The following is a 13536-nucleotide window of genomic DNA, read 5'->3' as shown; positions in this document are numbered from 1 at the left end:
CGGGGCCGTGCGTGAGAGCGTGTAAGTGCCCACAACAAATGGGATCCGGCAATTATGTTGACTACCTGCGAGGTTCGGCGAAGGTTGTGGTATGATAACCACGAGGAAGAGCTTAAAGACTGGGAAACGTGCAAGCAGAAGCTCAGGAATTTGTTCGGTCCTCCCACCGGGCGGATAGCGCTGGAAAAAAAGAATTAGAGACCCGCGTCCAAACGTCCACAGAATCATACGTCCCTTACATCCAAGACGTGCTGGCTCTGTGCCGTAAAGCCGACAGCAATATGGCTTAGTCAGATAAGGTTGTGCATGTACTGAAAGGGATCGCTGACGATGCTTTCAACCTACTCATGTGCAAAAATCGTGAAACAGTACAGGCAACGCTTTGAGCAACGCCGTTCACACGTCTGCTGAACAGAGATGCAACATCCTCTTGTGACAACAGGCTAGGAATGCAGTGGCCATCATCATCAGACAATCTGACGGGGATAGTGCACCGAGAACTTGAAGCCTGGGCTCCTGATGCCCTTTTTTCCGCCCCAGTGAGCCGAACAATTTGGCTAAAGTACCATTGGTGCAAGCAATAAGCTGCGACTAACTCGCTAAATTTGGACTTCTTTCTTTATGTGCCGTTGCCTCTTGTCCACTGGCCAGCGGTATGGTGCACTCTACCGAAATCCAGCTGAGTGATGAACCGCAGGCGATAGGCCAATATGTTTTGCCTGCTGGCGTATCGGGCACGTTGCTCGCCATTCTAACAACCATACTGCATCCTCCCCGTTGAGACCACCCTTCGCCAGTTATTATCGCCCCGAACAGAGCCAGCGTCGTTGCCAGCGTCGTTACTAGTCTCCCTTTGAACCGCAACATCCAAACAATGACGCTTTTTCCGCTTGGAACAGTCACTCGTCGTCACTTCGACGTCACCAGTCCCGCTCGCCACCAGCTCGTCTACCATCATCGCTGTCTCCGCAGGCTCGTCGCACACCGTCTCCGATGCAGCCGCGACGCTCATCTGCGGAAAACTAAGCGATGTAGCTTCCAGAGGTGACGCTGTATTGACGGCTCGACCGCGATGCCCTCTGATCACTTTGCCCACCAAAGAGGAATTGATCGACCTTGTAAACGATGAGATCAGTCTCCCGGCACTCATTGACACTGGCGCCCACATGTCCGTGATGAGTGCCTCATTGCGCCGACACATGAACAAAGTTGTCGCACCCGCTGTATCACGTACTGTACGCATCTCCAACGGAGAAAGGCCTACCGTTCTTGGTATGTGCGCTGCTCGCATTGGCATCGTGGAGCGCCTAACCACTGTTTAACGTGATAGCGTTAAGGTCCCCGTGTCGCAGAAAAACCGGCGTCGGTGTCGGCGAAAGCGCTGACGTCCATGGTGGAGAAAATCATCCCGAACCACCACGACCACGCAGGCCTTCCGTGGGGCGCAGAGGCATTTATGCACAAAACGGAATTTATCGAAGTAAAATCTATCAGAAAAATCGTAATGTATGACTTAACAGGAACCCACAGGCATGATAGCATCGGATTGTAATTTGAATGTACGAGAAAACATAATTTTGATACGAGGAAACTCAAACACAAACCCATTTTCAAGCATTTCTACTATACGAACAGCGGCGCGCCCGGGTAGGTTACTTGCTTAAACACTATCCAGATGGCGCTCGCCTCCATGGCAGCCTTAAAGGGCAACTCCGGCGATTTCTTGACCATGTCGAACTAATAAAATATTTAGGTTCCCGAGACCCTCCTGTGACGCACCTGATAGAAGAATTGTTCCGCAAATGAGAAAATAATTTTAAATGAGCAAAAAAGCGCAAAAACGAAACTGAGACCTGAGCAAGCAGCCGAGCGAACCTCTTCGTGTGACGTCACGAATGTATCCCCCGGCGGGGAAGGCGCGCAACGCATGCCGGTCTTGCCCGCGGAGGGAACGAAACCGGCGAAGAGCAGACGCTCAGCTTATTCGTGACCGCGCCGGACCTTCGGGTGACATTGCATGTAAGCTGCACCACCTATTCGGATCTGTCAATCAAACAGTGACCGTTATGATTCAGAAGAATTCAACAGCCACGAATAGCCGTCCTCCACCACTATGGAGCCAGCACCCATGCGCAAGATATCGCGCTGCGACATGAAGACCAAGGGTAGCCCTAACCACTGATATACGTGCTGCTTGCTATTTTACGCGTTTTACCCCTCTCAGGGAACCGCTTCTCATGCTCACTGTAAGATGTGGAGCACGACTTTCCGCATTTGTATCCCACAAGAACGCCGCTGACAGTCCAAAGCACCGACTGGTGCATTTGTTTACATCGGCGCAGGCACAGCGACCGCTCGTACGTCGTTCGCTTGAGATAGCCGCTCATCGGTGACATCAAATAATGTCAGAACATATCAAAACACGTAGATTTTGTGCATGTAAGCACCGTCACATCACTCTGGGTCGCGCTGATACGTGCGACCACACACCTTCGGAAACAGCGAGCGGGAGACCGTAGTATAGGGAAGCGTTGTGCAGCCTGCTTATCATTCTTCGTATTCTCTTCATGCACACAATTAGTGTTCTGTAAAGTAGACATATATTGGGACATCACGCGTATGATCGTTCATTTAGAGAATGCATAGTTTTCTCGCGGAAACGCCGATGTCATGAAGTATGACATCGTTGGCAGCTGAACGAGACGGTTGTTTACGCATGCTGTATCGAAGGGGCCTCCGCTTGCTGCCCATTTGGGATACGAGGCAAACAGTGCACCTCGTAAGCTAAATAATGAGTCAGCATAACAATAGGTAATAATGCACCCATGGATTTGCGTAGTCACATTTCATTTAGGGAAGCGCCGGCGAGTGCGACTGGCCGCATTCGAGAACGGATGTTGATTGCGCGTCGTGTTGTCGCTTCTAGCTTTTTGCGTGTGCACTGTACGAAATGAGGAATAGTTTATTTTAAATCCGTATGGTCAAAACTGAACTACAGAAGCAGCTTTCCTCATCCTAATAGCTTAATTAGCTTCATATGAGTGGGTCTGGTCCGCCAGCAGCAGACGCACGAACTCGGCCACTGTGATAGGCTTAACCTCAGTTGAACGCGATCGGCATCGGCTCAAACTGTGTTTGCGGATGGTGAGGGCTGAAGTTCGTGCAGCCAACAACGCAACACCGCTTGCCGCCCCGCATCACTTGCCCGTCCACAGGGAATGCAACTTCTCGCGACAGCAACATCTCACGCCAAGCGCTAGCTCACGATCGTCGACTCCTGCACGCTCTCGTCGCTGTCGTCTGCATGATCCCGTCATGCTCTGCGTGGACCATTCCTGACGTCATACACAATGTGGCCTATAACTGAGGAGGAGGTAAGGTAGGGTGCTCGAGGCAATAAATTAAATTCATTTGTAAAAAATCTGTGCAACTCTCAAGCCTGCTTTTTTTAGGACATGACGGAGGTATTCAGAGGAACAGACCCAGCGAATTTCATCGACATCCGTTGACATCGAAAAATCGCCGGAGTTGCCCTTTAAAGGAGATTATGACAACGCAGACACAATTGTTATGGGATATTCTTAAGCACGAAGGCATAAATGACGATTTCGTGGAGCTGTTGAGGGAGATATATAGAGACAACCAAGTACAAGTGGTATGCGAAGGTCGAAAAGGTAATGAAATGGTGGGAATTCACCAAGGATTGAAGCAAGGATGCCCTCTGTCACCATTGTTGTTCACGCTTTAGATTAAGGGTATAGAAAGACGACTGGAAAACAGCGAATTAGGTTTTGATTTATCCTACATGCGTAATGGACAAATGGTGCAACAGAAGGTCCCTGGACTGATGTACGCAGACGACATTGTGCTACTAGCGGACATTAAAAAGATTTAGAGATACTTGCGAATATCTGTGGGAATGCAGCGACAAATCTAGGCTATAAGTTTAGCACAGAGAAATCAGGAATTATGATCTTTGATGAAGAGACAAATAACTTCGTTGTGTCAATTCAAGAGCAAGTAATACGCATAGTGAAGCAATATAACTACCTCGGCGTACACATAAACGAAAGAAATAATTACTCAAGAAACCACCAAGATACGCTGAAAATAAAGGGGAAGCGGAATGCAGCAATAATGAAACACAGAGAACTGTGGGGCCACAACAAGTATGAGGTGGTGCGTGGAATCTGGAAAGGAGTAATGGTACCAGCGCTAACATTCGCAAATGTCATTATATGCTTAAAATCGGATATCTTTTCGGGTTTGGAAGTTAACCAAAGATCAGTAGGCCGGTTGGCTTTAGGAGCCCACGGTAATACGACAAATGAGGCAGTGCAGGGTGTCATGGGTTGGGCCTCTTTTGAAGCCCGAGAAGCACAGAGCAATATTAGTTTTCAAGAAAGGTTCAGCAACATGGATGAAAATAAATGGGCGGCTAAAGTGCACAAGTATCTCTACATGAAAAGCGTGGACACAGAATGGAGGAAAAGGTCAAGGAAGTTGGCAACCAAGTACAGGATAATCGAAACTGTAAATAGACAACCAGGAGTCATGTGAAAGAAAGTGAGAGAAATAGAGACCGTGAATTGCATGCAAAGAATGGAAACAAGAAGGACAATGGAGATTTACAAGAATGAAAAGAAAGAAATTAGAAGGGAAAATCTGTACGATAGCACAAAGGGCGGTGCCGTGCTACTTGAGGCTCGAGCCGGTTGCCTAAGGACCAAAACATACCGGAGCAAATATTCGGAACTAGATGAGGCATGTGTGTGCTGCAGTAAACATGCAGCACATCCTAATGGAATGCAACGGGATCTACCCAGCGAGAACCGTAGGTAACGTGCAACTCCCAGAAGCGCTTTGGTTTAAAGTGGTAGGAAACATCAACATATCAGCCGTAGAGATAAGCAAGAGACGATTAGAGTACTGGTGGAAAAAAGCAAGGAAAAGATGGATACGACCTGATCTCTTAAAATCATAGGTAGCGGTACAAGGTGAATTTTTGAAAAAGAATAATGAGAGGTATACAAAAATGCTAGATAATGCACATGTATAGTATACCTGCATAAATCAAGATGGCTAGGTGACTATTTGTCGCCGCCCCGTTTCAAAGGGGATGCCAAAAAATCATCATCATCATCATCATCAGCCTAAAATGGTAGTGGCGCGCAGAGGCGAAGGTGGAGAAAAAATAAGGCCGCAATTGCAGGGAAGCCTGACAAGCATTCAGGGATCTGTGTCCTTACGCCGACGACACCACCATCTTCTCCTCAGACAAAAGCCTTGATTTATTAATGTGCAAGCTTAACCACGACGCAGCAAACATTGTAACTTGGTGCCGACTAAACAGATTACACATTAATACTGCAAAATCTACCTTCGTCATTTTCACAGCTAAGCAAAAGCTTATCTCGGGGTCTCCATCGCTAACCTTTGCTTCCAGCAAACTTTATCCTACTGACAGTGTAGTGTTTCTTGGCATCACATTAGATAAACACCTAAAATTTGATGAGCATGTTTTATCCTTAACCAAGAAGGCAGCTTATGGAATTAGAATATTAATTAAAGTTCGAAATTTCTTTAATCTGAATACACTCATCTCTCTTTACTACGCTTTCATTCATTCGCTTATTAATTATTGCATAGCATCATGGGGAAACACGTATCCCGCTCATTTATCCCCATTGCAGCATACCCAAAATCAAGCAATTCGCATCATCACACATAGCAGCTACACATCAGAAGCATCTTCATTGCTGCAGTTCTAATGGCATTCTTTCAGTACAGAAACTAAATAAGTACTCACTTGGAATTCTTGTCCATAAATCTGTTAACGGAAAGCTCCCGTTCCCGATAATTACTAACAGCCAATATCCTCACTCCACATCTACCCGATTCGCTTCTACCAACAGCTATCTATTACCAATGTGGCGCGCAGAGGCGAAGGTGGAGAAAAAATAAGGCCGCAATTGCAGGGAAGCCTGACAAGCATTCAGGGATCTTTGAATGCTATCGCGTTCTACTCTTAAAGGCGAACCTTAAGCGTCCTCCAAATTTTTGTTTTCTGTTTTAAAGCGAAGCTTTATTTGCCTCTTCTCAGGAAATCCCGGGCGCTGCTGCTGTGGTGGTATTGCGGTGTGTGCCGCTGGGTTTCCCGCAACACGACCAGATGTCACTCGCCTCCTGGTCTGGCTCGCGCGCTGCTGGGTTTCTTGCAGCACTACCAGATTTCGCTCGCCTCCGCGCATACCTAAAGGCCCTTCCTAGGGTGCCTCGATGGCGTCCTCACCAGCCGCTCCGTAGAGGTTGGACACAACTCATGCCTACTCCGAGGGAAGCCATCGAAACGCGGCAAGGATTCACGGCACGGCTCGACACGTGAGCTGGGGATGCAATGGCGGTTTTGGCGGCGAGAGCCCCGTCAAAGAATGTGTCCACCCTATGGACAAGGAGCACATCGAGTCACCCTAAGCATCTTGGCCGGCGCCGCCGCACCAGCGTTTCACAGTTATGTGAAAGCACGCCGTATGGCGCGTGCTGTGCTTGCTTTTCTATGCGACAAAAAATGCAGGTGCTGGGCTGTGGAGGTCGCGTGCTGGGCTGTGATGCTGTGAACATTACAATCGTCCACAGCCTTAACAGAGCGCTTGGAGCTGGCGTCATCAACAACCCGCTTGCCTGGCGCATACTGCAATCTAGCTGCCGGTACGTAGATCCAACTTCGCGTAACCTTATTTGGGCCGCCAGTCACCAGGGAGTCCAGGGAAACGAACAGGCCGACCAGGCCGTCCGTGCACTATCTCCCCGGGTTGTCTCCCTGTCCTTGGAAGCCTACTCCCAATCAGACAATCTGGCCCTTTCATTCAAAGACATTACCGATAATCAGAAGCAGGATCACCACCGCTACCCGGCCCCTTTTAGGGGACTGGATCGCGCTGACGAGCGCCTCTTCATCGACATTTTCACCAACCCTGTACTGTGCCCGGCGGTGCTAGCCCATCCCATCCCCCCCCCCCCCCCCCCCTAGAGGACTGGGAGGTGGTCCTGCTCGCGGCTGTCAAGACCACAAGCCCGAAAAGGCATTGGTTCGAAGGACACGGGTGGCGTTGCTTGCCAATGGGACCCCGGAATAGGTGCTCCACCTAGTACTTTGGGGAAGGAGACCAATAGGGCCCTAACCCAATCACCTGTCTGCAACCATTTCTCAGTAATACATATTTTTCACCATCGCCACCAACAGCGGGCTGGCCACGTATGCACAAGGAGCACGTAAACACGCGCCAGCAAGATTGATCCAAAACGTGCACTCAGCGTCGAGGACACCCAGGCCCGAAAGAAGCGTCGCGCGGAATAGGAGCGTCTTCGCTACGGCAGCAAAACGTGGTGCAGACCGGGAATGTATCTATGTGCTTACAGCCCCATTTTTCAGTTAGAGTTTAGCACTTTTGCCATGACGCGATGTGCTATGTGAGGCAATGATATTCCTCAACCCTCTTAGAGATTATGAACAATGACGCACAACAACGCCTCAAGCAAACACGTCTCCCTGTGTGTTCTGTTGACTACGCATACAAACAGCCGTGGTGCACGCCAGGTAAGGTGTAACATCAACTCACCACTCTCGTATTGAACTAAACGCTGCAGAAATTACACATTAGCCGCCAACAATACCGCTAATCATCGTCAATCAAAACAGCTTACACCGCTTCGCTAACATTGATTCCCAAAATGTGTGGAATTTGCTTTTTTTTAACAATGCGATTATGACGTTATACTCCGCTTAGAATATTTACAGCCCAATTGAGCCCTCTTTGACTGGGTGTTGAGTACCATTCAGCTTGAATTGCCCCGCGGCTGCTATAGTCCACCAGTCGCACAAACACGGGTAAGCTCTTCCGAACACATCCACCAGTCGTCTCAAGCCACTACGTACGTAAATCTAATATCGTTTCCAACTGTTCCTAAAGGCGTCTATGTGCTATGTACCACTGCTTAGAGAATATGGACGTCCCCATACCGTGCCTACTGTTACAGGCGATCAGACCTTGCTCCCTCTCCTTAATTTTAACTGCTCGACACAAATTGTTCCCAGAGGCATGTCTTTGCGCGGCATCTTTCCTGTCAACGTTTGCACGGTATCAACTCTTGACGCCGAAATTCCCTCGCCCTCATCAGGAACCTCCGATTCACCGACTCTCGTCTCACACGACCTTAGCAAGAAGATTGCACCTGACCTTCCTCCTGACAATGACCTTCTTCCTGACCTTCTTCCTGAAGCTGCTGACGACCATCGGCTTGGAAACTTAGCGTGACATTTTTTATCTTGACGGCCTCCTTTAGCCCATATATCGGTGGTCACCCATCGTATTTGCACCGGAGACATCAACCCGATACGCCACCGGCCGTACCGTGCTTCAAATGCTGAACGACTAGTGATACAACGAGAAGTTGAAAAGATGTTGACTAAAAGAGTTATCAAGCCGTATTGCAGTCCATCGGCAAGTAAAAGTTTCCTGCTCTCCTTTGCAAACAGAACGACGGCAGTTGGTGCTTTTTTATCGATTACCGACACCTAAAAAAATCCCGCCCAAGGATATCTGCCCCTGGCCACGTATTGATGGCGCTATCGACTCCTTGACGGAGTCAAGTTCTTTCCATCCATAGACCTTCGATCAGGCTATTGGCAAAGCTGCGTAGATGACATGGACAGTGAGAAAACTGCCTTCGTGACACCTGACGGTCTCTACCAATGCAAAGGCTAACTTTTTGGCATTTGTAATGAATTGGCAACCTTAGAAGTAATGATGGACTCCTTACTTCGCTGCTATAAATTGTCTACATGTTCGTGTTATCTAGACGATGGGATATCCTTTCGCCAACTTTCACGAGTCCTCTAAATTCTGTGTCGGCCAATCTTACTGTTTTCCGACGCGCCAGCCTGCATATAAACTCAACCAAGTGCCCCTTTGGACGTCGTAAAATTACTGCTCTTGGCCATCTCTTCAGTGCCGCTGGCGTTCAAACGGACCCCGACAAGAATAGCGCTATCCAGAACTTTTCTGTTCCGTCTTCCACCGCAGACAAAAAACTTTGTTGGACTATGCTAGTATTTTCCTCTTTTCATCAAAAATTGCGCCGAAACCACTCACCGACTTACTGCTGGCAATCAGGGGGTCGTCGTTGTCACTGAATAAGCGACCCGGTACGCGATCACGCGAGCCTTGCACACAAGCTGTGCAATTGAGGTGGTAGATTTTGTTTTACATGACGTGATCCTCCATCACGGCGCGCCCCGGCAGTTCCTCACTGATCGCGGCCGCACCTTCTTGTCCCGAGTAGTTGAAGACCTACTTCGCTCCTGTGCTACCAACCGCAAGATTTCTACCGCCTACCACCCGCAGACAAACGGACTCACGGAGCGGCTCAATCGCACGTTGACAGAAATGCGGTCTATGTACGTTTCTGACAACCACAGTGACTGGGACAGATGCATGTTACCCTTCGTGACCTTCGCCTAGAATTCGTCCCTTCACAAGGCAGCTGGCTTTTCTCCATTTTACCTTCTATTCAGCCCCCATAAACACCCCTACTGAATATGCTCAAGACGTCTTCGCCCGGGCTAACACGGTGCGCCAGATTGCCGGATCCCGGCTCACTGAGCCTCAGGCCGCGCAGGGGATCCAGTACGACAGCCGACATCGGGACGTTCGTTCCCGCCTGGCTCCGTTGTCGTCCTATCGACATCACGGCGCCGCATCGGCTTGTCTGAAAAGCTGCTGCCGCGCTACACAGGGCCCTACACGATACTGCGTCAGCTTGGCGATTGTTAACTACGAGATCGGTCCGCTGGACTCGCCTGTGCCAACTGAAGCCTTACTTTGCCGCGAGTTCACCTATCTTACAGTTAGCGCCGACACGGCGCCCTTACAGACGGAGCTTATGTTACGGCGCAACGTAGTGTGGCGCCAGTCAGTAGACGATTTGACGTGTATTATAGGAATCGGTCTCTACAGCCATTTTGCTTATGTATCATTGCCTCTCTTGTAAATATTCTAAATAGATCTTTATATGTGACTTCCGCAACGTAACAATATATGTTTGCAATATTTGTAATGTTTTTCTTACGTTGTCGGAAATATATTTTCCCAGCACCCCCTATTTGCTTTAATCATGTCCACCTTTTTCTTTAGGATTTATTTACGCGCACATTCATTGACCTAGCCTCCTGGCGCGTCGAATTTGATTGGAGTCTCTTTTTTTTTCTTTTTTTTGAGAAGGAAGCCAGGTGGGTGATGCTGGAGATAGTGGAGTGTGGCGCACAGTGTTTATACTGGTGCAGTTAAGTCCACATAGTTAATTTAATCTATTCTGCGACTAATCGGGTCGGGCTAGGTTCGCACTTTACATTTTGATATTTTCTACTTGTTAAATTGCAATTCAACGAAATTGCCACTTTTTAAGAGGTTACGCACATACATAGCCAGATCCCAGACACGCAAAACCACCATAAACAAAATGTCTTCAAATTCTATCTAACAATAGACGTAACAATTACTAGGTGCACTTGTAAATAGAATACATTTCACTCGCGTTTGTTGGCACCCACTGTTAAATATATCAATCATAGTCACTGGTATTATGCACCGATGTGAACGTGCGCAAACAGCCTGTTATCGCACGTGCTGTGCTTAGTCAGATGCCAATAGATATGCCTCCATATGCGTCGAGAAAGTGACCATCGGCATCATTACACGCCTTATTGTGATATCGTGTGGCGGATTGTCATGTTGACGCTGCATTTTTGATGGCGGTGTTTTCTTTAAAAACACCACTTGCTCCGCTCAGTTTCAACACTGTTTTTCCCGCACAGCCGGATCCGCTTTTCGGTATTCTAGGTATTTTCATCTTGTGTGTTTCCTTCCTCTAAAGCAATTTCCAAACGTAAATACATACGCGTCAATTGCTGTGATTATCTAAGCGCGAACTTCCAGGCATTAAATCACGGCAATGACCAACGCACAATCGTCACTCTCCATAATCTCACACTTCGTTATAAACTTTCAGTAAAGTCGAATGCCTTCTTTCAGCGATGTTCTGTTTTTCTCATAAACAGGAATCATCAAGTTTAAGTTATAAAAAAGTTTACATTATTTCAAAAACAGACATTGTCTACAACATGTTCGACGCGAGCAGTTTGTCAGTATGAAACTACCTCGATTTCTACTTCTGGTGCGCGAATTCCGAGATATGAGTGTTCGTCTAGTAGTTCTTTCATTTTTCTTTGTTTCATTGATTTATCTTCATCGCGCAGGAATGCAATAGAATAAGAGAAATGGCATGTACATTATTAGTCAACGATACGCTCTCATCTCCCTGTTGTGTCCAACTGTTATATATACTGGTGTTTATTAACGGATATCACCTTCGTATTAATCTCTATTGGATTTCACAATAGCTTTATAGGTGCGCCTAAAGAACACATGGCGGAAAAAAACAATGGGTTTTAAATAGAAAACTAAAGCTATTTGATTTTCAATTCCACCATCTTACGCGAACTCAGAGGGAGATGCGGCCACGTGCGTAGTAGAAAGAATCTCACACCCAGTGATGCCGGCATTTATTAAGGTAAAAGCCTTTTAAGCCTCATCGTTCAGCCGACCTTTAAGTCCTTGAGCGATAACCGCATCGTCGACGCGAAATCGTACACGATGACGACAAGGTGTGGTGCGTAATTTACTTACTACACCGACCCGGCATCGTGTCTTACCTATATGCAAACGCTCACACAACAATTGTGATGGTGTGCGGGTCACCGTCTCCATCGTGTTACTTTAGATAGAAATAATTCAGGCACTCAAACCCGCGACCTTCGGTAGGAGTTGAATCCTCGAGCTTATGTGGGAGTCGAACTCACTGCCTTTGGCGTTAAGGCGAAGTTAATTAAGGCGCACATAATTATTATAGAGGGAATTAAGGCACTCGAACCCACGACATTCGGCGGGAGTCACATCCTGGACCTTTGGTGAGAGTCGAACCTCAGACTCTTGCTGTTAATTAGGGCGATATTAATTGGGGCACAGGTAATTAAGGTAGCGTCAAATAAGGTAATCGAACTCACTACATTTGATCGGAAAACACAAGTAATAAGAAGCAAAAACGCAATCGATTGAGAATGTCAAGTAATTTAATGAATGGCTTTTGAGCGCGCAGGATTTCGCTTTCACCCTGTTTGGCGTATCCTAGAGTGGCTTAATTTTGCAGGTCTGAAGTACTAATGGTGGGGCGGTATCCAAACAGACATTTTATACACCACCAAAAGAAGCAAAAAATATGTTTAGGTTACTAGAAAGGGAACACTTGTACCTACTGGTTAAATTCTGTCCCGGGCAATAATGTGGGCAAAGGTTCACTGGGCACCAACACTTCCAGTATAAGCCATTGGTCTCATATTATTGCTGAAGAAAATACTTGGCAATTAGATGTTCGACAGAGCTCAATGAATTGCTATTCAACTAAAAGCTGCTGGGCGAGGAATCCTAAACCTACCATGAGGCCCGGACTTGCGTCGTAGTTCCCTTGGAAATATTAAACGTTATTTGTCCCTCTCTCAAAGCTACATGAATTGGCTCATTATGTTATCTAGGTTGTTACTTTAACATATATTAATTCAGGCCACCCAAGGTTTACAGCAGCATAATTGAAGAAAAAAGATACGTACTTACACATGCAGTGCTCCAATTTCTTGCTTTATTTAATTTCGAAGTGGCGTTGGCGTTTTTACCTTAAGCATGAGCCTCTTTCGTCCTCGCAGAGTGCGTACTTATCACTAAGTGCTCGCACGCTCCAGAAGTTCTCTCTTCGGTAACTCTGAATTGTTTTCTGCCTATTTATATATTGGAAGTTTCTTTACAAGCACGGGCGGCGCAAAAGTTTCATATCTGACCTCTCACCGAAACAATAGGTATAACCTTTGCTAGCCTTTCGGTTACCAGTAATGCAAAATAATGAAGAAAATTAAATATGCATTCCTTTCGGCCGTGATTGCTTTCCTTTAGGCAGGTATTTTTTTTCTTCACACATTTAGCGTGAACAAGCTCTCATAAGTATAATAAAAACATTTTATTTAGCAATTTTTTGCAATCTTACTGATATGGTGCCAAATGACGCCACCAGGGCTCAAAGGTTGTGCATCAACCAATGAAGTACATGTTTAAAACGTACAGCTTTCTTATATTTTATATTGCAGGTGCTGAAAAACTTGGATTTCATTACCGCGAAACGTCATGCTGGCTCTTGTAATGTTCAAACAAGAACATATAACTATATAAAAAAATGCTTATCACAGGTGCTGAGACCTCATGTTCCAAGTCGCAGTTCGCACTGAGTTCTTGATATCCGTAGGCTAAGCTCACCGAAGCGATCTAAGGTTTCTTTTTCATTTAGCGAATAGGCCGGGCTCACGAGCTGAATTAGTCTTCTTTGTTTTCAGTGATGAATAATCTACCTGCTACCGAGTATCATATGGAGTGTTAT

The 13536-nt window shown here is 46.9% G+C and overlaps 1 protein-coding gene across 1 annotated transcript in view; it reads right to left on the bottom strand.

Moving 5' to 3' along the window:
- The window catches only part of LOC119433758 (neprilysin-1-like), a 741141-nt gene extending 728208 nt beyond the window's left edge, over positions 1-12933 (bottom strand). Inside the window, exon 1 of the mRNA XM_049659302.1 lies at positions 12722-12933. The gene's annotated coding sequence lies outside the window, so the exon portion shown is untranslated. The remainder of the gene's footprint in view (positions 1-12721) is intronic.
- Between the last annotated feature and the right edge of the window lie 603 nt (positions 12934-13536).

Source organism: Dermacentor silvarum, chromosome 11 (genome assembly GCF_013339745.2).
Source record: "Dermacentor silvarum isolate Dsil-2018 chromosome 11, BIME_Dsil_1.4, whole genome shotgun sequence".
Classification (NCBI taxonomy): Eukaryota; Metazoa; Arthropoda; class Arachnida; order Ixodida; family Ixodidae; genus Dermacentor; species Dermacentor silvarum.
This window is presented reverse-complemented; position numbering and strand designations above follow the sequence as displayed.